Consider the following 8,936-nt stretch of genomic DNA (forward strand, 5'->3'; position numbering starts at 1 on the left):
TTCTCTACATGCCCACTCAACGCATCTGACTCAGATACCGCACTCCTACAACCTCTAGGGACTGCTGGAACATCTTTTTCAGCATTCACGCCTCTCTCCGAGAGTGAAGTATCTAGACTCCTGACATGCAGCCGTCCTACCACATGCTCGCTGTACCCTATACCTACGAGCCTACTTCAGTCCATCAGCCCGACCATCGCTCCAGCTATCACACATGTGATCAATGCCTCGCTAGCCTCCGGCACATTTCCAACAGGGTTCAAAATGGCCCGGGTAACACCGTTACTTAAGAAAGCTTCTCTCAACCCTGCTCAAGTCGAGAACTACCGCCCTGTCTCACTCCTGCCTTTCCTATCCAAAGGCATTGAACGAGCAGTCTCCAAACGCGTCTCTGACTTCCTTTCACAGAACAACCTTCTGGATCCAAATCAGTCTGAGTTCAAAAGCGGCCAGTCTACCGAAACGGCTCTGCTGTCTGTAACAGAAGCCTTAAAAGAAGCCAGGGCGACCGCTCGGTCATCAGTACTCATTCTGCTTGACTTATCGGCTGCCTTTGACACAGTTAATCACCGCATCCTTCTCTCTATACTCGCTAACATGGAAATCTCCGGTTCTGCTCTCTCCTGGTTTGAATCCTACCTCACAGGACGCTCGTTTAACGTATCATGGCTTGGTCAGCTATCTGCACCTCACCATCTCACCACAGGGGTCCCCCAGGGCTCAGTGCTGAGCCCCCTTCTCTTTGCTATCTACACCACCTCCTTGGGACAGATTATCCGTTCGCATGGCTTCTCATACCACTGCTATGCAGACGACACACAGCTCTATCTGTCCTTTCCACCTGATGACCCCTTGGTTTCAGCACGGATCTCGGATTGCCTCTCAGGCATAGCTACATGGATGAAGGCACACCACCTCCAGCTGAACCTCTCAAAGACTGAACTGCTGGTCCTCCCAGCTAAACCTACCATACGCCACGACATCAACATCAAATTTGACTCCCTGTCTGTTTCACCTACCAGGACTGCAAGAAATCTAGGAGTTGTTCTCGACAACCAACTAAACTTCTCAGATCATGTTGCCTCAGTCGCCCGGTCATGCCGTTTCGCACTCTACAACATACGGAAAATCAGGACTTACTTGACTCAAGATGCTACCCAACTTCTGGTTCAGGCAATAGTCATCTCACGACTCGACTACTGCAATGCCCTCCTGACAGGTCTCCCAGCCTGCGCAGTGAAACCACTTCAGATGATCCAGAACGCGGCGGCGCGCCTGGTCTACAACCAACCCAAAAGGGCACATGTTACCCCGCTGCTCATCCAGCTACACTGGCTACCTATGGCGGCCCGCATCAAATTCAAGGCTCTAACGCTTGCCTACAAAGTAGTCTCCGGTTCTGCTCCCACCTACTTGAATGCCCTCATACAGACATACGCTACCTCCAGACCGCTGCGCTCCTCAGACGAACGACGCTAGCTCTACCACCGGTACGCTCAAGCCAATCCAAACTTTTCTCATCTGTTGTTCCTCGTTGGTGGAACACACTGCCAGTTCCTACAAGGGCAGGGACATCCTTCTCCATTTTCAAAAAACTCCTGAAGACCCAGCTCTTTAGAGAACATCTCCTCTCATAGCAACACTTACAACAAGTCTTACTGATCCTAGCACTCACCAGCCGTCTTAAACTGACAAGTAACTGTTAAAAACAGTACTCACTGATGCACTTATTCTTACTGTACTCTAATGTTTTTAAATTGTCCTAAAATTGTTGAGAATTGCTCTAAAACTTAAACTGTTTACCATGTTGTTAGTCGCTTTGGCTAAAAAAGCGTCAGCCAAATGTAATGTTATCAGCGTCACGGGTTGGCTTCGATGTGAGTGGTTGAAGTAGCACGTCAATAGATGACGGACAAGTGGCTTATTCAATCATATGCAAGCATTTTTTGATTTATTAAAATGACTTGTCTTTATTTTAATTTCTTATTTATTTATTTTATTACTTGTTCATTTTTGTTTGTTGTCTGTCTTGTATGTCTACCGTTAGGTGTCTAGGGTACACTGGCGATTACGCCGATCAATCAGGCATCTTTTGTCTTGTGCGTCAATTGTTATTTTGTAAATTTGTTTGTTTGTCTTGATGTTGCGGGAACGCTGGCGACTTTTTGTTATGTGTCTTGTTTGTGGAGCGCTTTGTGTTGCATTCTGTGCATGTTAAATGCGCTATAAAAATAAAATTGACTTAACATAAGGCTACATATCCACTTTGTGACAGACATTTAACAAAAAGACAGCAGGTTAATAATTCAAAGAATTTTATTGAAGACATTTCATAAACATTAAACACAGAGCCAAAACAAGCCACAATGGACGGTTAAACAAGTCACAATTCATACTTTGCAGCAAAGATTCTAGAGCGGAGCAAGATAGATCAGTTATATAGGTTGATAGGGCGCCATTTTAATAAGCTCAGCGCAAAATTTCATATACAGTTGAAATTCTATGAGCCCTCCTGTTTTTAACGTTGCCAGCTGTTTTTTTGTTTTGTTTTTTTACTTGGTAATCAACTGCAAGAACTGACAGGCCCAAATGATCTTTTTCCAAGTTTACACTGAATAAGGAGAGGTAAATAGGCCTATTATTTAGACAGAAGTAGCTATTGCACTGGTAAATAGATCACATAAATGCCCATTGAGAGACTGTATAGCCTACTGATAAGCTAGCTAGCAGGTAAACCAACTTAGCTAACGTTATATTATCTCCATTTTTCTTTTTTCTACCTGTACAGTGGGCATCGCTTTCAAATGACCACTTCATTCGCGCATTACGTGGCGTGAAGCTGCGTGAAGCTTTAGTACCACTTTCAGCCACTGTGCGTCGCTCTACCACTGTACATCGCTCTGCCTGCGGTCCCTTCTGAAAAAGCAGGATCAGGATATAATTGTTGCCGAGAGTAATCCCAGCCTACGAATTCAATAACAAAATAAATCATGCATAATTAAACATTACCTCGATTTAGGCTACTTGGGTATGACTTAAGTCTTGACTACACGGTGGTAACGAAAATCGAAATCGAAATTTGCTGTCTACATTATTGTCAGTGTTGGGGTTAACGCAACTACGCAAATCAAAACAGTGGTGTGATAATTGAGCCAGTAGAGAAATAACTGTTCAGAATTAATCTGTAGCCTTGGGTAGGCTTCTGCAGAAAACAATGTTGTTGCCGATTTAATACTATCTGGCGACGTTTTTAACAGGCTACGCAATAGAGGCTTAGACAACTATGACCCACGTTTTGGTTTCGTAAATTAATTCATATTTGGAACTTACATAGTCCAATGCATTGTTCCACTATGTTAGTGTTTCCCAAAACCATAGTAGCAACGAACGTTCGCAACCACTATCGTAAAGTTGTGTAGTTACAACTACACCTCTCGACCTGTGGTAGAATGCTAGAAGCATAGTTCCAGGGATCTTCATGTCAAAGACGTCACTGACGCCAGTTATTTGTTTGCAAATTAATAATTATAAATATATTTAGGTTTCTAATTGATATTTACACTTCTAACCACCATACATCCATATTTTAAAATGCCCAAGGCAGAAAATACATAAATTAAAAGTCAATTTGCAGCCATGTGCACGTAAGTAAAAGTCACACACCTGCAGATAATAATAAGGTGGTGCACACTTTTTGACGAGTCAACTGAGAATATGTAGCCTTTGATTTTCATGGAGAGGGGTCCTTGTTAGTTTACGCAAACCAAGCCAAGAAGGCTGATTCTGATTTTGATAATATGATCTGCACAAAAGATAAACTTAGGTAAACAACGATGTCAATATTGTTGTCAACGTCTTACCCAGATTCGAACTCTTGGACAGGGGACTGGTAACTGCTGTGCAACGGCTGCTGTCATCTGCCGGCCTTAACGCAATGCGCCACAGAAGTATGTGCAGGTGCCCGTTCACGTGCTACTAAACGTCATTAACCACCTTAGTCCAGACTACTGAAGTTTGGAAACTATCATGGTCCAAACTTACAGTACTATGTAAGTACGACAGTTTTGGGAAACAGTCGTAACTTACATGTTGGTTAGTTGAACGATGCATCCTGTTAGTAAAAAGCTAACCTCCGTTGTTGTACGGGAAACGCCCCCCAGATCAGCTTGTAGGCCATTAGCAATCTGTTTATTTTATTTTATGAAGCCTACACAGTATATCACATGCCACATTCTCACTTTCAATAGACAGATGCAATAGCCATTGGTCAAGTATTGAGTATAAAGCAATTAAGATAGTACCCTATACAAAAAGTACTTCATACTATCATAAAAATTCGTTAAAACGAATAGCATTTTGCAACTTGACAAAACATCGTAGGCACAGGAGAAAACTTGTACATCCATTGGCCCGTGGGGAGATCACATGCCAGTTGCCTCTCCCTTCAGTATGATTTGTTCGGCTGTGAGCTTGTTTCGCCAAAAAAAAAAACTATTGCATATATCAATGTGTCTTTGTTCATGGGTTTGGCCTCACAGCAGAGGCTTAGACAACTATGACCCACGTTTTGGTTTCATAATTTGCACTACTTATTGACTGCAATGTAGTCAATTGACTGCTTGACAGGTTATTTTTATTTTTCTGTACAATACACAAATACATCTGCTTTATGCCGCAGAATTATGCACTTGGATAGCCTATAGAACGGGCACATTTTGGAGAGAACGCACGCAAGAATCTGTAGGCTATTTGTGGCTGGTTACCAGCAAACAATGTTTAATGCATTAACTCAAGACGTCAAACATTTTCTAAACAATACAAACAGAAAGGATGCAGCAGGCAGCAAATGTAGAAGAGTCATTTCCAGTGGAAGAACAAAATGCTGAATGAAGCCCAAATTTATGAAGGCATATCTGGCAAGTTGTTATTTTTTGAAGACGTAAATGGTTGGGCCATAGGCCTAGTTTGCAAGAAGGAGACATAAAGCGTGAGCATGCCACACTATCCACAGCTGAGGTAGCGGGAGTAGGACGATTACTGTTAGCGCAGGATTTATATAAAATTCTTCAACAGAAGGCCTGCCTCGAATGCAGGCTTGTGGTTTGCGCAGCCTACAGTAAGTAGGTCTAGTGAGTTAGGAGTCCTCTAGACTTCTTTTCAGCTATCTCAGAGGTGGAAAGTTGCGTTCGTTGGGGGCAGGGCCGGGTTAACAATTCATAGACCCTTGGGAACAAATGTCTGATGGCCCCCCCTACCCCCCCAGCCAACGTGAATCGGGCGGTCAGTTAATAGGCCTATCGTGAAGATTTGTATAGCCATTTAAGGCACGAGCGCATCTGTGAGGCCAAGCCTCACCAAGTAGCCCGTTTGTTTACAACTAACATTACATTTAATTAAACTGCTTATAGGCTATGCCGAAATAGTTTCAACATTTTGAATATCAGTGTCAGGTGAATTAGGAAATGCCTTATGGCTGAAAGCTGCTTGGGATCCCCCCTGTCAAGCAATAACCATACAAAAAGTTAAAAACAGATGACATGATGCGCATCACTGACATAATGCGCAAATAATATAGCCTAGATATTCCAATATATTTGAATACATGTGTTTATTTTAGAGGGGATATTCGAACGTCATTTTTGAGCAATTTTGACAGCCCTAGTCCACTGTAGGCTACGCCAATCGTCTATTAACACCTTCCACTAACCCCGGTGAGTGGGGGTCACTATAATGCGTGTGAAATAGCACCATTGAGTAGCCTATGCGAAATAGCCTTAAAATCGTTCCGGTGTTGTGTGCCTTCTGGTTTCTCCACCTACTGGTTTCCTTGCGCGTGCATGCGCTGCAGCAGTTGTCAGACATTCACAAACAAGTTGTTTTAGGCGGTTTGAAGTCGCTTTTCATGCGCCATGAGCGCTCGGCTACATTACAGCCACTCGGACAAAAGACATGTAAAAAAAATATATGTTTTGAAAACTAGCATTAAACTGGATTCGATCCCGCAAAAGTAACACACGCGTGACTCTCTCCATCCTGATTCCCTACTCTTTGAGCCAACGAATATGTTACGCGAATCAATTAACTATTGTAGGCTACCATTAATTAATAATGTAGGCAACACCCAGGTAACATGTTGTCCAGGCTATCTGAAACAAGGGGTTGCCTTTCATCTACAACAACTGGTTACGTTGGGCTGCTACAGTCGTCAGTTCACTGTGCACAGTAGGCCTATGCTACTCTTTGTGGTTGATCAACTAAAAATAAAAGATGTATTTGGTGATGACGTTATTGTAGGCCTAGTAGACCTAAATTCTGAGAAATTAAATGGTACGAGAAACGATCTACATAGCGCACCAGACCGCGATGTCTTCAAGGGTTGAATGAAGGGAGTTTGCAAAAATTAGTGTATTTTTCAAGTCAATAAACATTCTTAATTTTCGAATGTCTTTGTCAGGGAACATCTGACTTTTAAAAACCATAGGCCTGGTAGTCGCTCAGACAAGGAGTTATAAGATAAAGGCAATACCATTTGTGTCACCTAATGCAGTTCAGTGAATTAGCAAGATACCATCAGAAGGCAACAATCATAAAGCACAGTGCGCTCGCGCGCGCTCTCTCCCCTGCGCATGAAGCTGTCTGTTATAGACGTTCTATGAGGTACCAGTGTTTAGCTGTGTCACAAAACAATAAGCTTTGTCAGACTACTTTTACAATGATATTCAGGGCTATATACATTTTAAACATTCGGGGCTGAAAAAATATTCGGGCCCGACAAAGCCTTGCGTTAATTCTTCAGGTGGGAAGTGTCAGGAATTTTCATACGAGAAACGCTCTCGCTCTCTGGTGGTTAGTATATGAAGTAGGGAATTGACAGCAACATATCCAATCACATTATGAGAGATGCTGAATTTAACATAAACTGCGATGTTTGATTTTAAATGAATGTAAATTTAGCCGGGACTGTAAGCTGTCACACGTGGGTGCTCGATGTTTTCAGTGGGTGCCCGAGAGACGGAGCACCCACGGTATCGGCGCCTATGACAAGCGTATCTCGCGGTTGCATCCATTACAAACAAACATGCAATGTGAACGTCTGGGATTGGGAAGAGCACTAAATGTTCTACTGAATAAGCACGAAGTCAAACCTTTAAATGAAAAACACTCTTTAATAATCAAAAAAATAAACCGCTAATGAAGTAAACTTGTGACCATCAAAAATCGTTTATCGCCTGTAACTCCGTGATAACAGGACGTAACAGGAAGGCATTTGGCTGAGCAACGGAGGTTAATATGCTCTATATTTTGTCCAAATGATGTCTGTCTATCATCGTTGCACTCGGAGAAAACCAGAATGTTTCATTTGTCCTGCGTTTCTTCTACGGCTGCAAACGGGATTCACTCGCAGTTAACCAAATATTTCTTTATTAGGGCAGGGCAGGCATATTTCTGGCTATTAAATTATTTCTAAACCAGTCTGCTAAAGTTTGTAGTGAAGTCTGTGTAGGGTTTTCCAGGCTCCATTTATTTTTACGAGACACCCTGCTCACTTGAGCCATCTACCGGTTGTTTGTTTGGGTTGTTGCAGCGTCACACTGGGAAAATACAAATTAAAGTCGCGTGATCCCACGCGCGGACCGCGAGTGAAGCTGCCCAAGTCGAAGCACTGCCCACTGTAGGCTATAAGTTAACCCTTAGTTTACGGCCTGCTTAAACACAGCGCATAAGAGGCTATCAATCACTAATAAGGTTGAGATTTCACTCATGCGTCTGATGTTCATAACTTATATGCAAATGGCCTATAGTCTAAACACAACCGTGCTTGACTAATTTGTATCGTTTCCACGCAGTCAAAATCTCCCAAATTGTACTGCTTGCCTATGTAAAATGCATATGACCACAGAAGTTCGTTTGCAAAACTCATTAGCCTATTTACAGGCTGCAGCTAACTTAAAACGCGTCCAGATAAATCTAACCGTTGAACTTAATTTGTGTAAAACAATTTGCTTGAGTTATAAATTAGCTGTAGTCCTATTTAGGCCTACTCATCTAGGCCTACTGTAAATCCTCAAATTATGGCAGGGGTCTTCTTATTTATACTTATATCTTACTTATAGGCTGCGTAAGCACATGCCTTTATTTAATTAAGCATTATTTACTTTTTATTAAATTCGTAGGCTGTGCAATTGTGCAAATGTGTATGACTGCTTCAGCCTCTCGCAAGCTCAAAAGAAGGCAGCACGCGACTGAGCTTCAGAGCGACGTGAGACCCGTGGTGTGAATATTAACTTTCAGTGTTTTACGATGTCTTTGTAAATTAGGCCTACGTTTAATTAAAAAGTGTTTCTTGCGTGCGTTCATTCTCTCATTCCCTCTCCAAAATGTTCCTGTTCTAGGCTGACCAAGCCCATGAACCCAGCATCGGTGCGTGCGTCACATGAAGCACAATTGAGACAATAGATTGACCATATTGTACAGCTGCAAAGCCTTATCATAGGCATGTATGAAAAGTGGAACTTATAGAACGAAAATGACAAATTACGCAGTCGGCTAAACGTTTTAAACTTGCGCAAAACTGATGAACCCAGCATCGGTGCGTCGCATAAATTAAAACACAAATTGAAGCAACAGATTGACCTCGGAAATAATTTGACATTGTCTTTATACAATATATTTAACTGGTCTAGACATGGTGTGGTCTATTGGGTTTCTCGTAATTTCAACATACAGCTTTACAGAACAAATGTTGATAACATTTTAGGATCAGCGCCATAGGATTCCCACGGTAGCCAGCGTCTGTGACGACACCTGAGCTTATTAAAATGGCGCCCATAGAGTCGTAGAACGTACTTCAACCATAGACTGTATATATAGAACTGGACAGTGTGGTTGCATTCTGCAGTGTTCTATGGAATTGAAGCCGCCGAGGCGACGCCATC

Source organism: Alosa sapidissima, chromosome 3, assembly GCF_018492685.1.
Source record: "Alosa sapidissima isolate fAloSap1 chromosome 3, fAloSap1.pri, whole genome shotgun sequence".
Taxonomy (NCBI): domain Eukaryota; kingdom Metazoa; phylum Chordata; class Actinopteri; order Clupeiformes; family Clupeidae; genus Alosa; species Alosa sapidissima.